Source organism: Sinohyriopsis cumingii, chromosome 15, assembly GCF_028554795.1.
Source record: "Sinohyriopsis cumingii isolate HCF-2022 chromosome 15, ASM2855479v2, whole genome shotgun sequence".
Classification (NCBI taxonomy): Eukaryota; Metazoa; Mollusca; class Bivalvia; order Unionida; family Unionidae; genus Sinohyriopsis; species Sinohyriopsis cumingii.
In genome coordinates this window covers 118,600,648-118,608,597 of record NC_142975.1, presented here as the reverse complement: position 1 = coordinate 118,608,597, position 7,950 = coordinate 118,600,648, and positions in this window count along the sequence as shown.

Below are 7,950 nucleotides of genomic sequence, written 5' to 3'. Positions count from 1 at the left end.
TGAGGAAGAGAGACGTGGGCCATTTTCAGTGTGGCTTTACCATCGGTGATGTCAAACTGGTCATTAGATTGTTGTACGTGTTGAATCTTGTCCATGATTTTGGAAGGGGTTAGTTCTGCAGGTCTGCTAAACTCGATCCAAACAGGGGATTTCAAACCGTCGTGATCTATGGATAGTGTCAAGCGATCGTCTTCTTTGGGTTGACATTGTCGCTTGAGTGCGGTGAGCAAAGAATCCCACATCTCGGTGATGAACCCTTCTGCTTTCTCCAAGGGTACGTCGGCCTTGAAATCTTTAAACTTCACCGTGTAGGTGTAAGCCGTGGTTCTAAATTTTCTAGAGGAGCGCTTTTCCGTCTCTCGAATGGAATAGTATTTTTCAGGGTTGACTAAGGGTGACGAACTTGGTTTAGAGGTTTCAAATTCTGGTTCACTCATGTCCTCTTCAAAATCACTGGCATGAATCTGTGCCAAGATTTCAGCCCTGGTACGAGGCGATAGATCACTTTTCTGCCTCTTACTTTCTTCTTCTTCTTTCTTCTCGAATGAATGGGATCGTTTCATCTTGAGTGCAAAACGTCAAATGACTCAAGTTTAAACACCATAGACTAATTTATAGTCTTGGCAAACCAGCGTATATAAAAAGGGTGTGTGTCTTGTCCTTTCACTATTCATTTCACTCTCAAGCTGAGCACAACGATGGAAGAGACTACCCAGATGGAACGTTTCGTCAGAGCTTTGCGAGGGGTCATTAGAAAATTCTCTTCAGACCAGCCGACGGACTACTCTCCTTCCTTTCGAGATAAAAGTGAAGATACTTGCTATATCTGTCAGAAGAAAGGGCATTGGTCTTCAGAGTGTCCAGACCGTCAAAAAAGAACAAAAACAGGGGCTAAAAAAGACAAAAGTCAAGATACCTGTTATTATTGTAAAGAAAAAGGACATTGGTCTCCAGATTGCCCAAAAAAGAAACAAGAGGAGTCAGAAGAAAAGAAGGATTCTTCAAAAGAAGAGAGGGATTCTTCGGAAGAAGAGAGGGATTCTTCAGAGGAAGAAGAGGAAGAAAGAAGACAATTCTATTTAAAAGAGGCAAAGAAACAGGAGAAGAAAAGAAGAAGGGAAGAAAATGAGGAAAAAAACGGTGAAGAAATTCAAAAAACAGAGAGACTAAATAATGAAAAAGAAGAAGTGTACGAACTTTTTAAAGTGTTCTGTGGTGAATTGTGAATTGGATTGTAAAAAATGGATAAAAGAATACATGGATGATATAAGGTAAGTGTCTTTGAGTTTTGATTTTAAAATAAGAAGCTACACTCACGCACTCATACACAGACACGTACTATAAGGGTAAAATGGGTGGGTTTATTTTTGAGTTATTGGCAAATTGAAATTGTATTTCTTTTCGAGAAATGTGGGTGGCCCTGAAAAGGGCCTTTTTTCTTTATGGTGTAGGAGTGAGTTTAACCAATCAACTTTAACTGCCTTAAGCCTTTGCCACGGCCAAGGCATACTTCTGATGATTGGGTTGAAATCACTAAGGGTGGTACGACAGGCTTAGTCACAGGGTTGGCGTGTTTAGCTCGGGAAGGTCGTATTCTCTTCGGTCGTGATAAAGAAGTCTGATACATTTGTTTCAGACTTCTTAACTCCGCTAAAATGTCCAACAGTACCGTAGCCGTTTGATTTTCACCCTCTTGTTTCTTTGCTGCTACTTCTTCTTGCTGTTGTTGCTGTTGTTTTTTTCTTACCTCTTCTTGTTGCTGTTGCTGTTGCTGTAGGAGAAAAGCTTGTTCCGCTTCCTTTTGTCGTTGTTTAAATTTCTCCAATTCTTCTTTCTGTCTCTGTCTAAAATTCTCCACTTGCGGGAATGAAGAAGGTAACGAAGGTTCCGGAACAAATTCTTGCGAGGTAAGAAAATCCACAAAATCCCAATGTACCTCTTCTGAAAGTAAGTCCGGGTTCCCTTGGGCAGTCTCCCCTGCTGGTGCACCCCAATGGATCGTTTTCTGAGTTTCCGTCATGTTGAATCACTGTCGCATAGATTGACTGCACACAAGCGCTAGCGAATCTATATAGACCAACTGACGTCACAGACTACTCTCTTCGGATTGGATGCGGGCTGACTGAATTTTGTAACGCGTGTTTGGATTGGTGAATGAACTCAATCCGTTTAAATCTTGCCTCTACCTATAAATAAGCGCAGTTCAGTGCATTGATTCACCTGTTCTCGTCGCTTCAAGATGTGGACCGATGTGCAATCTTCTACGCTTGTGTCTTCCATGATGTTCCGGACGGACATACCCATGTATGTCCGATCCAAGTGGGCCGTTGTCCACAGGACAAACACCAGCCTGTGGATACGTAGGATCTACGTAGAAAGACAAGGATGCCTGAAAAGAGTGCTGATTTACGGACCAACAGTGAGACGTAGCCTAAGGACAAGAAGAAGACCCATGCGGTGCCATTTATGTTAATGAATACATTAACATAAACCCAAAGGCCCTTTCCAGGGCCAGCCATATTTCTCGAAAAGAGATAGCCTTTCCATTGCCTACCCCTTTTTTTAAATTTAAATTTAAATTTAAATTTAAAAAAACTTTAAAAAAAAAAAAAATCCCATATTCAATTCCCCTTGTCCCTAGACAAACCCAAACTCTATTCCCATGTTAATTTCCCTTGTCCCTAGACAGACCCAAACTCTATGTTAAATTCCCATTGTCCCTAAAGTGGCCCAGCGTTTTTCTCCATGTTAAATTTCCATTGTCCCTAGAGTTGCCCAGGGGTGTTTTTAATGCTAAGTCCCATTGTCCCTATGGTGGCCCACTTAACTACTCAGAGCCTTGTGGAACATCGTTTCGATCAACTGGGCTGGATCCATTTACGGACAGAATTTGTGTTCTGTTGACCATGTACGATTTGAACCATAGTAAGTCTATAATTTGAATACCACATAAACGCTGGCGATGGTCAAGTAATATGTCATGGTCTATTGTTTCAAATGCCTCAGACAAATCAAAGAGGGTAAGGCCTATAATCTTTCCACAGCAGATAGAAGGTCGTTAACTATTTTCAGAAGGGCACTTTCAGTACTATGGAAATAGCGATACCCAGACTGTACATTGCTTAAAGGATTGATTGAATTCAGATGAGATTCAAGCTGGGATAGAGCAACTTTTTCTAAGGTTTGCGACATTAAAGAGATATTAGAAACAGGGCATTAATTCTTTAAAACGTTAGGGTCAAGTGTCGGTTTCTTTAACAGAGGTTTTACAATGGCAGTTTTAACAAATAATGGGAATTCATTCCCCGGATGAGAGAAGTATTGATAACATTGGTTAGTGAAGGCAATATTGAATCTGTTTGCAGCTGCAGCTTTAAGTGTTCTTAGTACTGTAGTACGCCGATTTGCTGCATGGACTATGTTTCTGACAGTCTTCTTAGCAGCTTTATAGATCTGAAATTGTTAGGTTTGCTTGGATGTCATGCATTAGTTGGGTTCTGGTTATGATACGGAGGTTTCTTTTAGTAGAAAACAGAGATGTAGGGTTAGGTACTCATACGTTGAGATGGGTCATATTGCAGACGGTATCTAATGCAAGATCGTGGGGCACCATGGAAGGCTGTAGAATATTATTATAGGGTCTATGAAGAATCCAGGATAAAGTGTGACCATCTTTATGGATGGGTTGGCTAACTGACTGTTTGAGGTTGAAAATGAGAATATAATCTAGGAGTTTTAATGCGTATGGGTTTACAGGACAGTAAAAGTGAAAGCTGAAATCTCCAAGAATTAATCAGATTCCACCTATCAAACTGTCACACTCCAGGAGTTTAGAAAACTGTTCCAGATAGATATTCAGTCAGCTTGTTATTTTTTCGACTAGGGGGAGTGCGTTAGAGGCAGAACAAATGGACTAACATTGTTCCATTTTGAATGAGGCTTGAACTAGTTCAAGTGATGTGTGTTTGAAACTGAAAGTTGTAGTGTAGTTAAGACGGTGAATCGTTGAGTTCTTTGCGATGACAGCAGTTCCATCTCCGCGGGAGTTGCGTGACAACGACTTGATGGAGTAACTGGATAGTGTTAGATCTACTTTACTTAAATCCCAAATATTAAGTATTAATGAATAAGCGGAGGGTATTAGATTCCAATTAATTTAATCTCATATATTTTTTAAAGGTCTATCACAAGTTCAAAAGTATAGAGTGTTCTAAATAAATTCCATTGGCGTTACGAATTAATTCTAATCTTGACTATCCTAACATGCCAATAGTTTTAAATTTTCTTATGTGCTAACAATCTTAATGTTTCACAATGATATAATCCATAATACTATATTTGAATGAATTCGCAATAATTCCAAAATACTGCTCTAATCGTGAAATCAATGAGCACTTTATAATTCCAGTGTATAATCTAAATAAATAAATTCTCTCAAATCATAACTGACACAATTTAGAGACTGATTCCACTACAGATATTAAGATAGGAACAAATAATTCTGATGTAAACAACCTTGACATAAACACCCAAGACAAAATGACAGGAGCATGATAAGGATCGAAAGTTAATTTCTAGAACATTCTAAGTTGTACGAGTAAACGCGCAGACGTGGTTCTCACCTATTCTCAGAGAAAGAATCGCGACATGGATCATCAAAAGAGGTATGAAGACCAAATTCCACGTGGTGGACAAAGTCTACTTACTGGAAGAAAACCGCAATATAATAAACACGGATAAAAAACTGGCCACCAGATAATGCAGTCTGCGCGATTATTGGAAGACTAAATCCTCCAAAAATATCTTTGACATGGCTATGCATAGAGATTATTTCGCTGAAAGTCTTGAGGTACCTAGAATATGGTCTCGAAAACCATAAGTCAGGTAAATATAAAAACCAGATTCCCCGTAAAGCCGTTAAAGCTGCTGCAAATTAAAGATGTCTAAAATTCGGAAACGTTGCTAGTAGCCGTGATCAACAGTTTTACATATGTCAGAAGTGGAGTAAGTTTTCATCGGATAGTCGAAAACGAAAGGTACATATCTAAGGTGATGATCAAATGGCGACAAGCGTGTGATAATTCGGAAACGAATAACTCGAGTATAGTAAATAAATTTGCGCAGATCGGTTAGGATCTTATTCAGCTAATCGGCATTTGGCTTTTCCCAGAAGCAATGGTACCGACAGTTTAATGTGTCTCTAAAGGTCAAAAGTTTTACTCGACTCCGGGTCAACATGCATCGTTTAAAGCGGAGTCTTATTAGGGACTACCAAATGTTTGGTTGGAAATCAATTGTATTTTATTAGATAGGACTGTTCATCGCGTTCCCGTCCATATAATAGAAATTGCGGTCATCGAAGATGAATCAGGTGGCGAACTAAAGGATGATCTCAGTACAGAAATTCCCCTAGATTGACCCATGTGTGTGGAAAAGAAGATATAGAGAAGGTCAACGTATGCACAGAGTTGCCTGACCATCAGCGTAGATAAATCGAGAAGATTTTCTTGCATAAATACCCAAGGATATTTACAGGCAGACCTGGTCATACTGTATATATATATATATATATATATATATATATATATATATATATATATATATATATATATATAGTATGTACGCTGTATCAATGATATACCACGAGATGTAAAAATATTTCATTAAAAGGAAACGAGGCCTGCCTTTTAATGAAAAATGTATACAATGAGTATATTTATATCACATACTAATACACATATTTGCACTTCAAATAGAGTTACGATATGCTCCTGACAACTGTGTATTGATCGAGTGAATGAACTCCTCACACCCTTGCGAGTGTGTTCGCTACAAAATGTAGTTCTACTATTTTTCTTCTTGTTCACAATGACATATGCAAATTGGTAAGTTGATTGTTTTCTTTTTCAGTTTCTATTTGTATTCACATTTATTAAATCAGTATAAGACACACTCATGATTTAAACATGAAATATGTCGTTTTTTATGAAGAAAGTAGTGCACTGCAAACACGGTTTGCTTCTTGTACACTGAACCTCTAGTGTCATGCATTCACGTACTGGTGTATGGAACTTAGCGTGGAATAGAAACTAAGTGAAACGACGAACCAACAAGAGGTAATTAAAATATTTTAATATAATGACAGTTCAGCTAAGTCATTATTCTGCTTTAATTAACATTTATAAAGACCATAACATTCTCTCTCTCTCTCTCTCTCTCTCTCTCTCTCTCCCTTTGGACGGCTTGACTAACATTACCATCATTCATAGGTCCAGAGACATCGTCGTATGACACAAGCGAAAATCCCCAACGCTCGTGTTTTCATGGATTTTCGCCAGTATCTAGCTACGATTATCCAGAGGGGGAGGGGGGCGACCATTTGGACAAAAGAATTTTAAATAATGAATAATCGATTTTTAGAACATCATAATATGTTTAAGACACAACAACAAAGGATTAAAATAATACAGTTTGTGTGCCTCGTAACCGACAAATTTAACATATAAGCCTAGTGTCGACTGGCGATTGCAACTATGTATCATTGATATTATGAACACTATGGACAGATCCCAAGGAAAGCGTAAAAATACCGTTACGACGAACCAGCTTACCGTAAGTTACTTCGTACAAGTTCAGTTTAAATGTTTTCGTCCAGCGCAATATGTTTTTCTTTCTCACTCCAGATTTGTGCTTATTTTGTCATTTCCCCACGAGAGGGGGATGTCCCCATGAGAGGGAGATGTAAAAAGGAAAGGATTCCGATTAAATTGTGTACCATTTTAATATCATTTAGAAAACAGGGACTTTTAATACTTTTTATCGTTATTTTCATGTCATTTATGATTAATGAATGAGTAGAAATTCATCATTGATCTATAGGCCTGCGGTAGAAAGAATGTTTTTATATATATTCGTATTACTGCGCCATGGGCGGATCATAATTTGATATACCAATATAGTACTGGTATATCAATTTGCTTTATACCAACACTTTAAATGCCATGTTATTTTCAATGTATGTGGTATAAATATATATCAAAAGTTATCCGATACACGGGTGACAATCCACGAGGAGGTAAGTAAATTGTTGGACCTTGGGCGATCGAGCCTTAAACAAAAGGGCAATGGATGAAATTGTTTGGTGTTCATGCCAGGAAAGAACACTTAACTCCCTTAAGGGAAAGTTGATGAATGTACCAATCATAAAGTTACCAGAATTTAGTAAGTCATTCGTGTTGAGGACTGCTGCATCCGAAAATGTTGGGACTGATAACTTGAGCAGAGTGTGATTTGCAAATAATCGTGGCTGGACTTCTTTTTAACATGGTGTCCTGGTAATGTAAATAGTAGATTCAATTGGTAATTTTTACTCACATTCCGTGATTGTCTAAAAGTGTTTCCACCGTATTTTAAGTGGTAAAGTATTGCCACTATAAAGTGTGCTTGTTAATACCTTTGTATTATACACCAACATACAGCAAATGAAGTCAGGTTTAGTTGCCGTGTATAGTGTTACCCACAGTGTATAAATTACAGCCTTGGCAATTTCCAAATACTGTTGCTTTTTTCACGAAACTTCGCTCGGGGTGAATGATGTGTGGGGTGCGCGTATCCCGAGTTCTCTGGCTGAGGATTTGCTGACGTGCATGATACTGATATTTGTATTTTTCTCTATATTGCCACAATGCAGACGAGCCTTGCCATACAGTTTTGCACTTTATGGAAACAATCTTCAGCTGTAAAGATGTTACGTGGATTCGTCGAACTGCGTGGGTTGTGTAATCGGGATACTGGGGTAATGATGACGTTGGTACCATGGACGATACTGTTTAGCATAAAACTAGAGGTCAATAGCTGTCGATTAACTGGTCTACGCTGTAGGGAGGTTCCGGAGATCCTACAGCAGGCCAGGTAGAGTGGAATACACAATATCATTCCTCGATCATTACA